General features: G+C 39.5%; 1 protein-coding gene and 1 long non-coding RNA gene across 4 annotated transcripts in view; one reads left to right on the forward strand and one right to left on the reverse strand.

Annotated features, from left to right (window-relative positions):
* Positions 1-16,772, forward strand: part of NDFIP1 (Nedd4 family interacting protein 1) — a 50,566-nt gene that overhangs the window by 9,456 nt on the left and 24,338 nt on the right. The gene's annotated exons all lie outside the window — the stretch shown is intronic.
* Positions 182-16,772, reverse strand: part of LOC309624597 — a 329,163-nt gene continuing 312,572 nt past the window's right edge. Inside the window, exon 2 of the long non-coding RNA XR_014242048.1 lies at positions 182-15,617. This is a non-coding gene — a long non-coding RNA (uncharacterized lncRNA). The remainder of the gene's footprint in view (positions 15,618-16,772) is intronic.

The raw sequence follows: 16,772 nt of genomic DNA on the forward strand, positions 1-16,772 counted from the left end.
GCCTTTAGTCTTATAAAGACTACTCATTTCCAAAGTTACTTAGGTACTTATGTCAGCACCTTTTCTTCTCACCCTCTTTAATGAGGTTTTCATAAATTTATAATACAGTTAGATTGTTTTGTCACATTGTGCATACCATCCTGGGAACCACCAACCACCTAACTTTTTCTTTTTTTAAAAAATTTATTATTTATTTTTGGCTGCATTGGGTCTTCGTTGCTGTGCGCGGGCTTTCTCTAGTTGTGGTGAGCGGGGGCTACTCTTCGTTGCAGTGTGCAGGCTTCTCATTGCAGTGGCTTCTCTTGTTGCGGAGCACAGGCTCTAGGTGCGCGGGCCCAGTAGTTGTGGCTCGCGGGCTCCAGAGCGCAGGCTCAGTAGTTGTGGTGCATGGGCTTAGTTGCTCCGCGGCATGTGGGATCTTCCCGGACCAGGGCTCAAACCCATGTCCCCTGCATTGGCAGGTGGATTCTTAACCACTGCGCCACCAGGGAAGCCTAAATTTTTTTTATTGTATTTCACATACATTAAAGTTCACCCCTTGTGCTATAAAGTTTTGTAGGTTTAGACAAATATAGGTTTTGACAAATGCATAGCATCCTTTTTGTTTTTTGTTTTTGTTTTTCAAACAGTACTTTTAAAGAAAAATGAGTGATTTCTCATTCTTATTTTCCAAATTTTCCACTAATGATCATATTTTGCTTCTTTTTTAAAAATTCCTTAAAAAATTTTTTTTATTTGAAAGTAAAAACTGCAGGAATAGTATAAAATAATACCCATAGAGTATATATTGCCCAGATTCATCGTAAACATTAAGATTTGATTAACAATGACTACAATCCCGTAAAAATTGAAAGCACTACAGGTAAAACTCAGGTCCTTTTAACCACCACCAATTCTTTCTCTGTGGAACTCAGTGCTTATTTTGCTGTTTACTTTGTTATTAAATTTTAAAAATTTGTTTTGTCCTTGTTAAATTTAGGTGAGATTTTGTGGACTGTGTAGTCAGGAATATAGTGTTCTTAGTATTTTGAAGCTTTCATTTTAGGAGCTTTATGATATAACGTCCAAACTTTTCATATAACTTTGTGTTAAAAAGCAGTTTTTGAAGGGTGTGATGTACACTTTAGTATCTGGAAGGCTCAGTTTGGACATTAAGTAGAGACTGATTCAGGAGAACAAAAAAGGACTTTATCAAAACATCTAATCAGTAATATATTGCCTGACTTCTGCAATGAAGTAAGTAGTTGTCATATGACTGTGGGCTAGAACTTCAATCTCTTTCTAGCTTTATTTTCTCCTTTCATAAAATGAAGTAGTAGTTAGATTAGATCATTTTGTCTCCTTCCAGCTTTATGATTGATTGTTTTTGTTTGTAGAAGTTGGTGGCTTTGATCCAAAGAGACGGCATTCTATTGATGATTTAGCAAATTTCTTTCATGGTGAATAATTATTTTTGAAAATGATGCCAGTAAATATATATGCCCAGTAGATCTTTAAAAAATTATGCATGGTTTAAAAAAATAGAAAAATCTCCTTAATATTATGTTTTAAAAGAATGAGTCACTGGTGAGTACAGAGTACTGTTTTGTAATTTCCCACTAGTTAAAACATTCTGTTTGTTGTAGGTCTTTCCCTTCTGGTCAGCTTCAAACAAACATGGTATATCATGACAAAATGTTAGTGATGCGGGACTTCCCTGGTGGTGCAGTGGTTAAGAATCCGCCTGCCAATTCAGGGGACACGGGTTCGAGCCCTGGTCCAGAAAGATCCCACATGCCACGGAGCAACTAAGCCCGTGTGCCACAACTACTGAGCCCACGTGCCAGAACTACTGAAGACCGCGCACCTAGAGCCCGTGCTCCACAACAAATAGAGGCCACCACAATGAGAAGCCCGCACACCGCGACGAAGAGTAGCCCCGCTCGCCGCAACTAGAGAAAGCCCACGCGTGGCAACGAAGACCCAACGCAGCCAAAAATAGATAAATAAATAAATTTTTTAAAAAAAGTTAATGATGCTTTTAGAAATCAGGAAAGTTAATAATTAAAATGTTTTCAAATAAACTTTTTAAGAGCAATTTTAGGTTCACAATAAAATCAATAATCTTTTAAAAGGAAGAAAATACCAATTTAAAAAGTTTTTTTAGCTTTTTTAAAAAGAAACTGGCTCTTGATTTCTAGTATTCTTATTCACTGCTTTTAGTAGTTGCATTTTCAGAAGATTGGAAAATCTGCTCATGTTTTTATAGAAATAGCATAAGAAGTATGAATTGAGGGTTATCTGCAGCCTTGGGGATCTTACACATGATTGATTGTTGATAGGAGATTCTTTTCAACACTTGTCCTTGTGAAGCAGAATTGCATTTTCAGATGTTATAGTATTTTAGAGTGTACATACTTAAAATCGGTTCTTCTCAGTCATGCATGTGAGGGTGAGTAGCATTAATGCTCTTAAACACATTGGTCCAATTTCATTTTAGGTGAGAGAGTTAATTGAGGTGATCACAGTTACGTGATGTTGTAAGCCATCTTGTCACCATTCAGCTCTGGCCAAAATGACTAGCTGAGTCGAGGGGGAGAAAAGGCAAATTATGCTGGGCATGAAAGGTAATCATTAGCTTATTATATTAGCTTCACCATTATTTGGAAGGTTAAAATATCTTATTTTCTTTGTATCAGTTAGGTTTAAGGTAATCCAAATGCCATTTTATATTTAGGACTTCACATTTTAGTGAAAATATTTAAGTGAGAATCTGTAATTGTGTTTGAAAGGATCTCAACAATTTCCAGGGTATACCTTTTAACACTGATTTTGTATTTCTCTTAGCAGGTTGCTTTAACTATTATTTAGCTGTACCTACTTAATGCTGTAGTTGTTTTCTAAGAAGTGAACTTTTTTCCCCGTGAGAAAAATATAGACTGACTTTCAAATACTACAGTGATATTACAAAAGAATATTTAATGATGAAGGAAAATTCCACTATGTAGTGAGTGAAAAAGGTTATGATTTGTATTCCCCCAGAAGGCTGGAAGAATATCTGAAAGATGGGATTGTGGTGGTTTTTATTTTCTTCTCTGTATTTTTGTCAAGTTTTCTCCTTGTGAAACTAGGAATCTTAGAAAAAAGAATTTTTAAAAATCGCTCTGTGCTGTTTATTATTATGAAAATGTTACTTTTATGCTTGTCTTATGTATAAAGTATACTTTTTTCCCCCCAGATTTGTACCTTGGTTTTCAAAATGTCAAGCTTCCATTCATCAAGGACTTTTCATCTTATGAGCCATTTGTAATCTACGTAATAAGGCATTTATGAAGTGCCAGCTTGCATGTTTAAATATTATGGAATGCAAAAGGATGTGCCACGGGCCTTCCTAATTAAAAGTTTACCAAGTGCCTGTAGACTGCTGCTTTGTTTGTCCTCGTTCCTTCGCATCTTCCCTTCCTTTTCTTCTTTCCCTTACTTTTAGTACCCAGCACAATTTGATGCATATAGTAAGTATTCACCAAATACCTGTTGAGTGACTTCAATCCATGAGAATGTATTATGGTATTGATACAATATTAATTATATTAATTCAGAGAATAAGATAGTAGATAAAAGGCATTATCTTGAGATGGAAGAGATCACCAACTTCCAGAGACTTCTTAGGAAGCTTCTGAGATGAAACTTGAGCCTGGCCTTGAAGGATAGGTAAGAGGTAGATGGGGGAGACCAGGACTTGGGAGAAGGGGTGAAGATGGACTCTCATGATTTGTTGTTTCCCTGGGGAACTTGTTTCACTTTCTGGAATACTCACCTTCTCTGGCCAGGAGGTCTCCTGTTGCTCTACTTCCTCTACCTGGAATGCTCCCTTCTTCCCAGCTCCCCCCTCAGTTTAGGTAGTCTGTCCTAAGGGGAGTTTGAGTACCTCCCCTCTCCCCCAGTTAGGTTAGTTTCCCATGAATACGAGATTCCTCTTTCATGGCACATTTTGTAATCGCATTTTAATCTTTTTTTCTTTTTTCTTTTTTTTTTTTAAAGGAATTCCTTTATTTTTATTTATTTATTTATTTTTGGCTGTGTTGGGTCTTCGTTTCTGTGCAAGGGCTTTCTCTAGTTGCGGCAAGTGGGGGCCACTCTTCATGGCGGTGCGCGGGCCTCTCACTGTCGCGGCCTCTCCGGTTGCGGAGCACAGGCTCCAGACGCGCAGGCTCAGTAGTTGTGGCTCACGGGCTTAGTTGCTCCGCGGCATGTGGGATCTTCCCAGACCAGGGCTCGAACCCGTGTCCCCGGCATTCACAGGCAGATTCTCAACCACTGCGCCACCAGGGAAGCCCTTTTTTTCTTTTTATTTATTTTTCATCTCTTACATATAGTTATACTTACATATAGGTTAGAGTCAGATAGATCTTACAGGCTTATTACCCAAAACAGCAGTCTCCTGCTTACTTGCCTGCTTCTTGGCTCTTTCTTTTGCTGTTTCGCTGTTATCTGTGAAGGTAAAAAACATTTATAGGGTGTTACTTCTTGATTTTTCAGTTTTCAGGGTTTTAAAAAATTTTTTAATTGACTTACCACTAGGAGATTTAAGGATTTAGCTCTCTTTTACCACCCTCCCACAACTGCATATACTCCCGTTTCCTGTCTCTCCATTTTTCTAGTATAGTTATATCCATAATGTAGTTAGATCAGTATTCAGTATTTACAGTAATATGTTGTATGCTGTGGTTACTTTTCCTTGCCTGACAGTACCTTATTTTCCCTAAAGCTAACAACAAATTTTTTTGTTTGCCTAATTTTCTATGTATATATCATAAATTGCTTATAACATGAATTCATCCTCAGACTCTCACTTAATAATCTTAATGGTTTTTTTGTTTTTTTGTGTTTTTAGATTTTATTTATTTATTTATTTATTTATTGGCTGTGCTGGGTCTTCGTTGCTGTGTGCGGGCTTTCTCTAGTTGCGGTGAGCAGGGTCTACTCTTCGTCGCGGTGCGCGGGCTTCTCACTGAGGTGGCTTCTCTTGTTGCGGAGCACGGGCTCTAGTGGCGCGGGCTTCAGTAGTTGTGGCTCGTGGGCTCAGTACTTGTGGCTTGCAGGCTCTAGAGCTCAGGCTCAGTAGTTGTGGTGCATGGGCTTAGTTGCTCCGTGGCATGTGGGATCTTCCTGGACCAGGGCTTGAACCCGTGTCCCCTGCATTGGCAGGTGGATTCTTAACCACTGTGCCACCAGGGAAGCCTCTCTTATTAGTTTTGTTTTTTTTTAAATAGTTTTTTGATATGTTCAAACACATCAGGTATTTTATTGATTTCATTGTTGGGGGGTGTGTGTGTGGCTCTTTCCTGGTTTTTTGACTTGTTCTAGAAGGCTGTTCTCAAGGTCTGCTGTTTAGTTGTTATCCTAGGCATTTCCTTTTCCAACTTCTTTAATTGAAGCCCTTTCCCTTGATTCACATCTTTTTGTTTTTCTTGGTTTATTGTCTCATATCCATGGAACATACACTCCAGTATCTTTCTGAGGAAGAATGCATAGGGGTTAAACTTTTTTTTTTTTTGATCTTCACCCTTACTTCGACTTCTGGGTTGGAAACATTTTCCTTTAGAATTTTGAAAGCCATTTGTTCCATTGCCTTCTAGGTTCCACTATTAGGAAGACTGAAGCCAGTTGTGATGTCTGATTCTTTAAATGTGGCCTACTTTCTCTGTTTCTCTGGAAGCCTTTAGGAGCTTCTTTATGTCTGCAGTGTTGTTAAATTTCACTATGTTGTACCTTGGTGTAGATCTGTTTACATCTGTTGTGCTAGGCACTCAGTGGGTCCTTTTGGTCTAGAAGCTCATGTCCATTAGTTCTGGGAAATTTTAAAAAGTATTTGTTTGATTTTTTTTTCCTCTGCTTTAATTTTTTTTTCCTTCTCTCCTTGGATCTTGGATCTTTTGTACTGATTCTTTAAAATTGTTTATTATTTATTTAATTTTTAAATATTTATTTATTTATTTATTTGGCTGCACTGTGTCTGAGTTGCAGCACGTGGGATCTAGTTCCCCCACCAGAGATCGAACCCAGGCTCTGTACATTGGGCGCGCGGAGTCTTAACCGTTGGACCACCAGGGAAGTCCCTTAAAAAATTTTTTTAACCTCTTCTCATATTTTCACCTGTTTTTCTCTACTTTCTATGAGAGATTCTCAATTTTATATTCTAACTCTTTGATAAAATTTTAATAATCTGTTATTTTTAATTTTCAAAAACTCTTTGTCCCTACCCCCTATGTTAGTAGCACACTGTCCTCGTTTTATGGTTTTAATTATTTTTCTCTTATTTCTCTGAGATTACAGGAAGTTTTTTTCTTTCTTTTTAAAGTTTACACCTTCCTGCATAGTTCTTTCCTCCGTGTTGCATTTATCCTCTTTGCTTTGGTCTTTTATGACCTTTTAGTTAGAAGTATGTGGTGATCTTTGCCTGCTTGGTTAAGAGTGCACAATCAGTAAAGCAGTTTGGAAGCTCAGTATGCTTGATGGAACTTCTTGTTGGGGCTTCTTGCCTTCTAATTTAACTAGGCTGTTTCTTTGAGTGACAGTGTTTTTAGATCTTTCTTCTTGGGCTGGTCAGTTTCCCCAGAGACTAGGCCTGGCTGTTACTGTTCTGGGAGCTGATTGGCGGAGGAACACTGGGATATCTCAAGGTTTAATACATAAACCTCTCACTTAATCACTCTTTTCTGATACGCTGTTCTTTCTCCTAAGCTCTGGTGTCTCCAGTCCAGATCTCTCCACCTCAGTCTCTCCAGAGAGAGTCTTCTAATGGGGATTCCGGGAGCTGTGTTTGTTTAACTGGGTCTCCGGGCTTCCCTGGTGGCACAGTGGTTAAGAATCCGCCTGCCAGTGCAGGGGGCACTGGTTCGAGCCCTGGTCCGGGAAGATCCCGCATGCCGCGCAGCAACTAAGCCCGTGAGCCACAACTACTGAGCCCACATGCCACAACTGCTGAAGCCTACGCACCTAGAGCCTGTGCTCCGCAACAAGAGAAACCACCGCAATGAGAAGCCCACACACCGCAACCAAGAGTAGCCCCCGCTCGCTGCAACTAGAGAAAGCTCGCACGCAGCAACAAAGACCCAACTCAGCCATAAATAAATGAATGAATGAATGAATGAATGAATAACTGGGTCTCCAACTTCCCTTTCTGCTTTTAAATCTCATTTTCACTCTTATTTCCGCTGATACCTGCTACCACTGATTCTTGAGCCTTTGGAGGGTATAGTGCAAGACAGGTTGATTTTCTGCTTTCTGGATTAGGATTCAGGTTTCTTGGGTCTGCTGTGTACATTGTCTCCTGTCTTCCTGCTTCTAACTTGCAGGATTTTATTGCTGCTTCGTCTCCTGTTAATCGATTTTGAAATTTTTTTTGCCTCAAATTTAATAAAACTTTAATAACATTTACATTTGAGAGGATTTTGGAAGGTATAAGAGGCAAATGTGTGTGTTTAATCTTCAACTGGAAAATTATGATTGTAATTACTTCTTTTGATGGTCTTTTCTTTGGTAAGCTTTAGACTTAGTGAGGTAAAAAACATCAGTCATGGCCTGACATGTTCTTTGAGTGGTGTTAATTATAAAATGCAAGCAATTATACACTTGCATATTGGAACATTCTGTGATGGGGTGAAGGGACAGATATGAAATGCTTAATGCATCTCCCTCTTGGTTCTCGTTCTTGCAGGAGAAGGGGACCTCATGACCAGGCCTAAGTTAAGGCAGCCTCTTGAATAGAATACCTTTCCCCATCCGTAATCTCTGTCCCAGTATGCTGTATTCCAGGCATCATCATCATCATCATATAATAATAATAATAATACGCAAGCATAGCTGAGAGAGCTCTGGTAGCTCGTGGGGCTAGCAGAGCCAAGCAGGCTGCAGTCAGCATGAGTCTCTGGATTCTAGGCATGTCTGTCACTTTCTGGGGCTGTACATTTGACTCTACTATCTTACTATTATTTTTGAAATTATAATCATGCTTATTTTTCAAAAATATTTCTTTATTTTTCAAAAATATTTCTTTATTTTTGTCTGCGTTGGGTCTTAGTTGCGGTGCGCGGGCTTCTGTCTAGTTGTGGCACGTGAGCTCAGTAGTTGTGGCGTGTGGCCTTAGTTGCCCTGTGGCATGTGAGATCTTAGTTCCCTGACCAGGGATCGAACCCGTGTCCCCTGCATTGGAAGGCAGATTCTTAACCACTGGACCGCCCTGGAAGTCCCTTTACTATCATTTTAATGTAGAATATTCCATTTTTTGGATATGCCAATTGGTAGTTTTTAGAAGGGAAAACTTTCTAGGAATTAGTGTGATCAATCAAAATACCAGTTTTCCTTCGTATGTACCACAGACATTTACTGAATACCTATTTGTACCCAATACACCATGCTAAGTGTTTTATTTCCTAAGAGCTGAAGGTTGGAGAGGTCTGTTTCTCCTTTGTGTTTCTTATACTCTTGTTACCATTTCTTTTTAAAATAGGTAACTCGGGAAGCATAGTGTTGATACATGTAATGCATAGTACTTTATGAAGCATGGAGTAGTGATGGGGATGCCACCTGCTGCTGATCACTCATGGAATCATCATCACTGTCCCTTCCACAGATATAGCGGTCATCTGCATGTGGCTCCATACCTAGCCTTATATTATTTGGTGATTTGTAAAGTAATATGAATACTTTAGATAAATGTGAACTAGTAAGTCAAGATGGCATTAAGATTAGCTGCCATTTCTTCAGGTAGGTTTCTGTTAAAGCTGCACCTCCATGCTTGCTTTAGTCAACATGTGCTAATAAGGTATCCATGATATGCCACTCACTGTTAAGTGCTGGGGTGAATACAGCAGTGAACCATGTGAAGTTCCCAGTCTGCAGAGGGCTCACAGTCTACACTGTTAACCCAGCAAGGGCTCGTGTGCCTGTGGCACAAAAAGCCAGACTCTGCCAGAGGGTGTTTGCAGCAAAATAAGGGTTTATTTGAAGGTGCCAAGCAAGGAGAACCGGGCAGCTCATGCTCAGAAGACCCAAACTCTCTGATGGCTTTCAGGCAAGGGTTTTTTTTTTTTTTTGGCTGCGTTGGGTCTTTGTTGCTGCACGCGGGCTTTCTCTAGTTGCAGAAAGCAGGGGTTACTCTTCGTTGTGATGCGCGGGCTTCTCATTGCGGAGGCTTCTCTTGTTGCGGAGCACGGGCTCTACGTGCACAGGCTTCAGTAGTTGCAACACGTGGGCTCAGTAGTTGTGGCACGCGGGCGCTAGAGCATGCGGACTTCAGTAGTTGCAGCATATGGGCTCAGTAGTTGCGGTGTGCAGGCTCCAGTAGTTGTGGCGTGCGGGCTCAGTAGTTGTGGCTTGTGGCCTCTAGAGCACAGGCTCAGTAGTTGTGGTGCACGGGCTTAGTTGCTCCGCAGCATGTGGGATCTTCCCGGACCAGGGATTGTGTCCCTTGCACTAGCAGGCAGATTCTCAACCACTGTGCCACCAGGGAAGTCCCAGGCAAGGGTTTTTAAAGACAGGTGTTAGGGAAGAGGATCGTAGGATATGTGATCAGCTCCTGGACCTTCTTCTGACTGGTTGGTGCTGAGGTAACAGTGATACTTTTGGAATCTCAACCTTTTCGTTACAGCCAGTTTGGGCTCTACTGCCACAAGCTCATAGTCGCTGTGCTCCACAGGTGAGGGTCTTAGTTGCTGCTGAACAACTCAAAAGATATGCATCAGATTGTTATCTATATCCCTTCAGGAGGAACTAGGAGTCCTGTGACTCTATTGTCCTAATCATTAAAGGCTTGAGCCTGCTCTTTGGAACTTTTGGGATGGCCTAGGAGACTAAAGCCTTTCTTTCTGCAAACAAGAAACAAAGGACAGGCTTCCCTGGTGGCGCAGTGGTTGAGAATCCGCCTGCCAATGCAGGGGACATGGGTTCGAGCCCTGGTCCGGGAAGATCCCACATGCCGCGGAGCAACTAGGCCCGTGTGCCACAACTACTGAGCCTGTGCTCAAGGGCCCACGAGCCACAACTACTGAAGCCCGTGTGCCTAGGGCCCATGCTCTGCAACAAGAGAAGCCATCACAATGAGAAGCCTGCGCACCACAATGAAGAGTAGCCCCCGCTCACCACAACTGGAGGAAGCCCGCGCACAGCAACGAAGACCCAACGCAGCCAAAAATAAATAAATAAATAAATAAAATTAAAAAAAAAAAAAAAAAGAAAAGAAACAAAGGACAAGAAGGGGCTTTTGTACCTGGGAAGGCCCCACAGGGTCCTGCTTGGTTTCATTCCCCCCTTTTCTTTGATAGCCCTCAGTCCTGAGAGGAACAGGGGCAGAACCAGAAACGAAATAAAGTTTGGGAGAGAGATTAATCATAAACTGAGCAGGGGAACTCAGTTTTAGGGGGACTCAGTTTTGCGAATCCTCTGCCAGTCTCCTTTTCTCCCCTTTTGGAACTGTTAGTATGATTTACATACAGAAACATGCACAAATTATAAATGTGTATTGTAGTTCAGTGAATTTTCACAAGCTGAACATGCACTTTAACTAGTACCCAGATCAAGCAACAGCATTACCAGCACTCCAGAAGCTCCTTGCATGTGCCCTTCCAGTTGTGCCCCTACCCTGGGTAACCACTCAGCTGGCAGACTAGGTTTGCCTGGTTTTGCTCTTTACATAAGTGTAATCGTACAGTAAATGCTCTTGTGTCTGCTTTCTGTTGCTCAGCATTATGTTTATGAGATTCACCCTTGCTGTTGTGTGTTGATTCATTCACATGGCTGTATAATATTCCATTGTGTGAAGTTATAATTTAGTTATCCATTCTGCTGTTGATGGGCTTTTGGGTAGTTTCCAATTTTATGAATACTGTTGCTTTGAACATCCTGATATGTCTTTTGGTGAACATGTGTGTTTCTGTCAGGTTATATAACTAGAGTGGAATTGCTGGGTCATAGAGTATGTATGAATTCATCTTTAGTAGATATTGCTAAACAGTTTTCTAAAGTGGTTCTACAAATTTACATTCCCAGTTTGAGAGTTCTGGTTGTTATGTACCCTCAACAACATTTGGTATTTTCTGCTTTTTTATTTTAACTATTATCTGTGGTTTTAATTTGCATTTCTGTGATGACTGTTGAAATGCAGCAGTTTTTAAATATGTTTATTAGCCATTTGGCTATCTTCTTTTGTGAAGTGTCTATTCAAGACTTTTGCCCATTTTTCAGTTCGGTGTTTTCCTTTTTGTTATGGCTTTTTAGAAGTTTTTTTTAATATATTCTGGATATGAGTCCTTTGTCCAGAAAATATGTCTTCTATTCTGGGTTGTCTTTTCATTCTCTCAGTAGGGTCTTCTGAATGAATAAAAAGTTCTTAATTTGAGAAGCACATGTGGGTGAACATCTTCATGTCTTTGTGCACAAAAAAGCTAACGATAAATGAAGAAATTGATAGTTCACTTTTGAAGATCTGTAAGATAGATATGTACTACTTCTGCAGGAACTTGCTGATAAAAATATGCCATCCCTTGTGATGACCCAAACACTAAGCTGACCACAGAGTAGAAAATACTGACATATGAAAAACAAGTAGAGCCCAGAAGAAACCAGTTACTGTACCTAAGAAAGAATTTCCTGTGGCATTTTATTATAATGGTATATAGGAAAAATTTCATTGGTAAAATTTCATTGAATGAAATCATTCAAATTTCTGACTATCCATGAGGAAGGCTGTTGTGGGCTATTGCAGAAGAAAAGGCAATGGAGAGAATGGAAAGCATGAATCACAACATATTTACATCTAATTCTACTCCTGTAGGTTATGTATCTACATTAATAGCATTTACTTTTTTTTTTGACTGCACTGGGTCTTAGTTGTGGCATGCGGGATCTAGTTCCCTGACCAGGGATCGAACCCGGGCCCCCTGCATTGGGAGCGAGGAGTGTTAACCACTGGACCACCAGGGAAGTCCCCGCATTTACATTCTAAGTACTCTTTCTGCAGTACAGCTGTTTTTCAGAAAAGTTGTACAAATCACACTAATTTAAATATATTGCTAGATAGGCATGTAGTTTGATGATAGCCTTGCATTGTACTGATTTAAAAGGGTTGACTTCTTTTGTAATTTTAATATTGCATTATATAATTGTTTTACCAGTCAGGATTTTAGGAGAGACATATATATGTATGTATGCTATATATGTATCCTAAATATATGTATCTTTATATATATTTCTTTATATGTATACATTTACACATACATGTATATGTGTGTATTAGTGTGTATATGTGTGTATAAAATCTTAATGGAGAGTAGAAATGTTCTGCATGCCAAGTCCAAAATCCTTTCAGTTCTGTTGTGAGTTTATAAATAGGAACAGATAATTGTAAAAAATTGTTCTTGAAATTTAAAAGAACCATTGAATAGATGCCAGTTGTAGTCCACATTCTGTTGGGACAATTTTTTTTTTCATAAAGTGTTGCTTAATATATCATTTTAAGTGGTGAATAATTAGGAATTCATTTTTGCTTTCATGATGATATTTTAGAGCTTTAACGTATCTTAGAAGAGGACAACATGTAGGGTTTTAAAAACACAGTATTTTCCACTCATGGACTAGATTTTATGTAAACTATTTTGAAATGAATCTGGTCTAGCTCCTATTTTCATATTGTTTATTCTGTAAACAAAAGATGAACTGTCCTGTCAAAGGCAAGGGGAACAAGCCAGGTGTTTAGTCTCCAGTTCAACTTGTCTTTGCTAGGACGTTTAATTCCTTCTCCAAGTAGGTTCTGGAGCGCTGAACTAAGAACTGAGTTTTCTTATGGAACCAAAAAGTGGAGAAGAGGTAAGACTCAAGTCATGGATTGGTTAGTACATAGTTGGATGCTACTTCTTAAAAGATATTATGTTCAGGGGCAGAGAGACTTACCTATTTGAAAACCATGTGATTGTTCCTTATTTCCCCAATCTTTATAAAATCATGAAGCTTGGCAAAGGGTGGAGGGGCACTTATCATTAACCTGGAAGGCTCTTGGCTGTAGATTTTGCTGAAGCTAGGTGACAGAAAACACTGGGCACCATTTACTTGACATGCCTTGGTGAAGCCATCAGTGGTGAAAATACCTGGATGTAAGATTTGGATCCCAGGGGTTGGCAGGTTGATGGCAGTTTTCTGGTGCCGCCCAAAAATCTCACAATGCCACTACCATAGCCATAGTTGGCTAGTTTAGTGCCTTCATTGATGAGGAGTTATTTCTCCTAGTGCCTTGGCTTCTTAAGAAAGTTGGAGTTGGTGATGAGTGGCTACTATTTTGCCTTCCTCTTTTCTCTCTGGATGGTATGCCTTCACTTGTTATTTGGACCTCAGGTGAAAAAAAGAAGAAAAGCCATCAAATTGGTGATCATAGTTTGTAGCATTTGCTCTCATTTCTAAGGACTAACATAAATACTGAGTTAGAATATTTTCTCTCCTTCCAAACCAGATTATATTCATCAGTTGTATTTATGTATGTTAACGGTGATAACCACGAACATCTTTAAATAGAAAGCTTTATGAACTGCTGGCCTTTCTGAGGAAATTTACTGTAGTATACTTTTCATCTCTTATTGCCATTGTCTTTTTAAAGCATTATTTTAATTACTTTGCTTTGGTGAATTTTGATTTTTAATTGTGTTTTCATTTTGCTGTTAAGAGGATTTGCATTTATCTTTTCCCTCTGCCATGAGAGCTGCTGTTGGGGATAGTCTAAATCCGGTGGTTGTTTGTTTTTAAAGTTATCTTTAGGTAAACAAAGTAGAAAAAAATCATGATGTTTATTCTCAGCTCTTAAAACAGATTGTTAGTCAAAGTATCTTTTAATTTCTTGATCCTAATATTTTTCTTTTCAGGAAGAGAATATTAAGGAATTTTTTTTTAAAGGATTTGTATACCTCCATTTTTTTTTTTAATTAATTTTATTTATTTATTTTTATGGCTGTGTTGGGTCTTCGTTTCTGTGTGAGGGCTTTCTCTAGTTGCGGCAAGCGGGGGCCACTCTTCATCGCGGTGCGCGGGCCTCTCACTGTCGCGGCCTCTCTTGTTGCGGAGCACAGGCTCCAGATGTGCAGGCTCAGTAACTGTGGCTCACGGGCCCAGCTGCTCTGCAGCATGTGGGATCTTCCCAGACCAGGGCTCGAACCCGTGTCCCCTGCATTGGCAGGCAGACTCTCAACCACTGCGCCACCAGGGAAGCCCAGGAATTTTTTAAAAATCATGATGAGGTTACAAATCAATGTGTTATTTTTCGTTTTTATTTTTATCCATTCATATATATGTGTTCCGTGTTAAGCTCTGGAGATATTGGTGGGATCAGGACCTATCCCCTCCCATTAAAGGACATAGACATTGATTTAGCAAGGAAATATTGATTTGGAATAGTCAGTTTTCAGTGTCATTTTAAATGAAATGTGCATTATATAGATTTGCAGTTTTAGAAAATACTCTTTTTTTGAGATGTAATCCACATACCATAAAATTCATCTTTTTAAAGTGTACAATTCAGTGATTCTTACTGTGTTCACACGGTTTTGCAACCATTGCCACTGTCTAATTCCAGAACATTTGAATCACTCCCAAAAGAAACATGGTCCTATTAGCAGTCCGTCACTCCCCTTTCTTCCCTTCCCCAGCACCTGGCAACCACCAGTCTACTTTCTGTCTCTCTTGGATTTGCCTTTTCTGGAGACATTATATAAATGGAATCATACAATATGTGGCATTTTGTGACTGGCTCCTTTGCTTAGCATAGTAATGTTTTCCAGGTTGACACAGGTTTTAGCACGTATCAGTACTTTACTGCCTTTTTTTTTTTTGGTTAGGTTAATTTATTCCTATCCATCCTTTTGTATGGATATATCATATTTTGTTTATCCATTCATCATTTGATGAAGCATTTGACTATTATAAATAATGCTGCTATGAACATTCATATATAAGTTTTTCTGTGAAAATATGTTTTCAGTTCTCTTGAGTATATGTCTAGGAGTGGAATTGCTGGATCCTTTTATAACTCTGTGTTTAACTTTTTTTTGAGAAACAGCCAAACTGTTTTCCGCGGTGGCTGTACTACTTGACATTCCTACCAGCAGTATATGAGGGTTCTAATTGCTCCATATATTCAACACTTGATTTTTTTCCTTTTTTCCTTTTTTTATGGCCCTATTCATCCGTGTGACGAGGTAGCTTGTGGTTTTGATTCGCATTTCTTGATGACTAATGATGTTGAGCGTCTCATGTATACTGGCCATTTGTATATCTTCTTTGGAGAAATGTCTATTAAAATTAGATTGTCTTTTTATTGTTGAATTTCTCTTTGTCAAAGTTACCTTATATAAATGTCATCCCCTAATTAATTGTAATTTAGCAGAGAACTATTCTTTTTTTTTTTTTTAATTTATTTCTGGTTGTGCCGGGTCTTAGTTGAGGTAGGCGGGCTCCTTAGTTGCAGCTCACCAGCTCCTTTAGTTGCGGCACACGTGCTCCTGAGTTGTGACATGCGAACTCTTAGTTGTGGCATGCATGTGGGATCTAGTTCCCTGACCAGGGATCGAACCCAGGCCCCCTGCATTGGGAGGTGGATTCTTAAGCGCTGCGCCACCGGGGAAGTCCCGGGAGAACTATTCTTGAATGTAAAGAATTTGGTGGTGGTAGAATATTTTATAGTCAGTATACTATATACAATTAAAAATCTACAAACTGGGGCTTCCCTGGTGGCGCAGTGGTTGAGAATCTGCCTGCTAATGCAGGGGACACGGGTTCGAGCCCTGGTCTGGGAAGATCCCACATGCCGCGGAGCGGCTGGGCCCGTGAGCCACAATTACTGAGCCTGCGCGTCCGGAGCCTGTGCTCCGCAACAAGAGAGGCCGCGATAGTGAGAGCCCCGCGCACCGTGATGAACAGTGGCCCCCACTTGCCACAACTAGAGAAAGCCCTAGCACAGAAACGAAGACCCAACATAGCAATCAATCAATCAATCAATTAATCAATAAAAAATAAATCTTTAAAAAAAAAAAAAAATCTACAAACTGGTGGTTGCCAGAGGGAAGGTGGGTTGGGGGGCAGGTGAAATAGGTGAAGGGGATTAAGGGGTACAGAGTTCCAGTTTTAAAATATAATAAATAAGTCATGGGGTTATAATGTATAGCATAGGGAAAACAGTAAGTAGTGCTGTAACAACTTTGTATGGTGACGGATGGTAACTAGATATGGTGATGATCATTTTGAAGTGTATATGAATATCGAATTACTATAATGTATATCTGAAAGTAATATGATATGATATTGAATGTCAATTATACTTCATTTACAAAAAAATTATAGTCTATATACAATAGAAAATTTATAGTCCTCACAAGCTTCGGCTGTTTCTGAACAACACAGTAAAATAGCATACTCAGTTGTTTACCTAAAGAAATGTGCTTGTTTACTTTCTGGTAGTTATACTGTCTCATTTGGTGGGATTTAAGGAGTACACAGAAATAGTGGGTTGGTAATGAGAGGTTTAAAAAATTGCATTTTAAGTAAAAGTTTTAGAAATTAACTCTAAAATTAGAAGTGGTAAATAGCATTTAAAGCTAAAGTTTAGGCTTTTCTGAGACTGTTACTAACTTAAAGAAGGGATTTAAAACTTACCAGAATTTTCTTGCCGTTTAAATAGGACTCACCCAAGAAAAAAATGAGTGGTGAAAATACTTGTAACTTTATGGACTTATTGGATAAGTTCAGCATTATTTTCC

Source organism: Balaenoptera borealis, assembly GCF_965194805.1.
Source record: "Balaenoptera borealis genome assembly, chromosome: 2".
NCBI classification, from domain to species: Eukaryota; Metazoa; Chordata; class Mammalia; order Artiodactyla; family Balaenopteridae; genus Balaenoptera; species Balaenoptera borealis.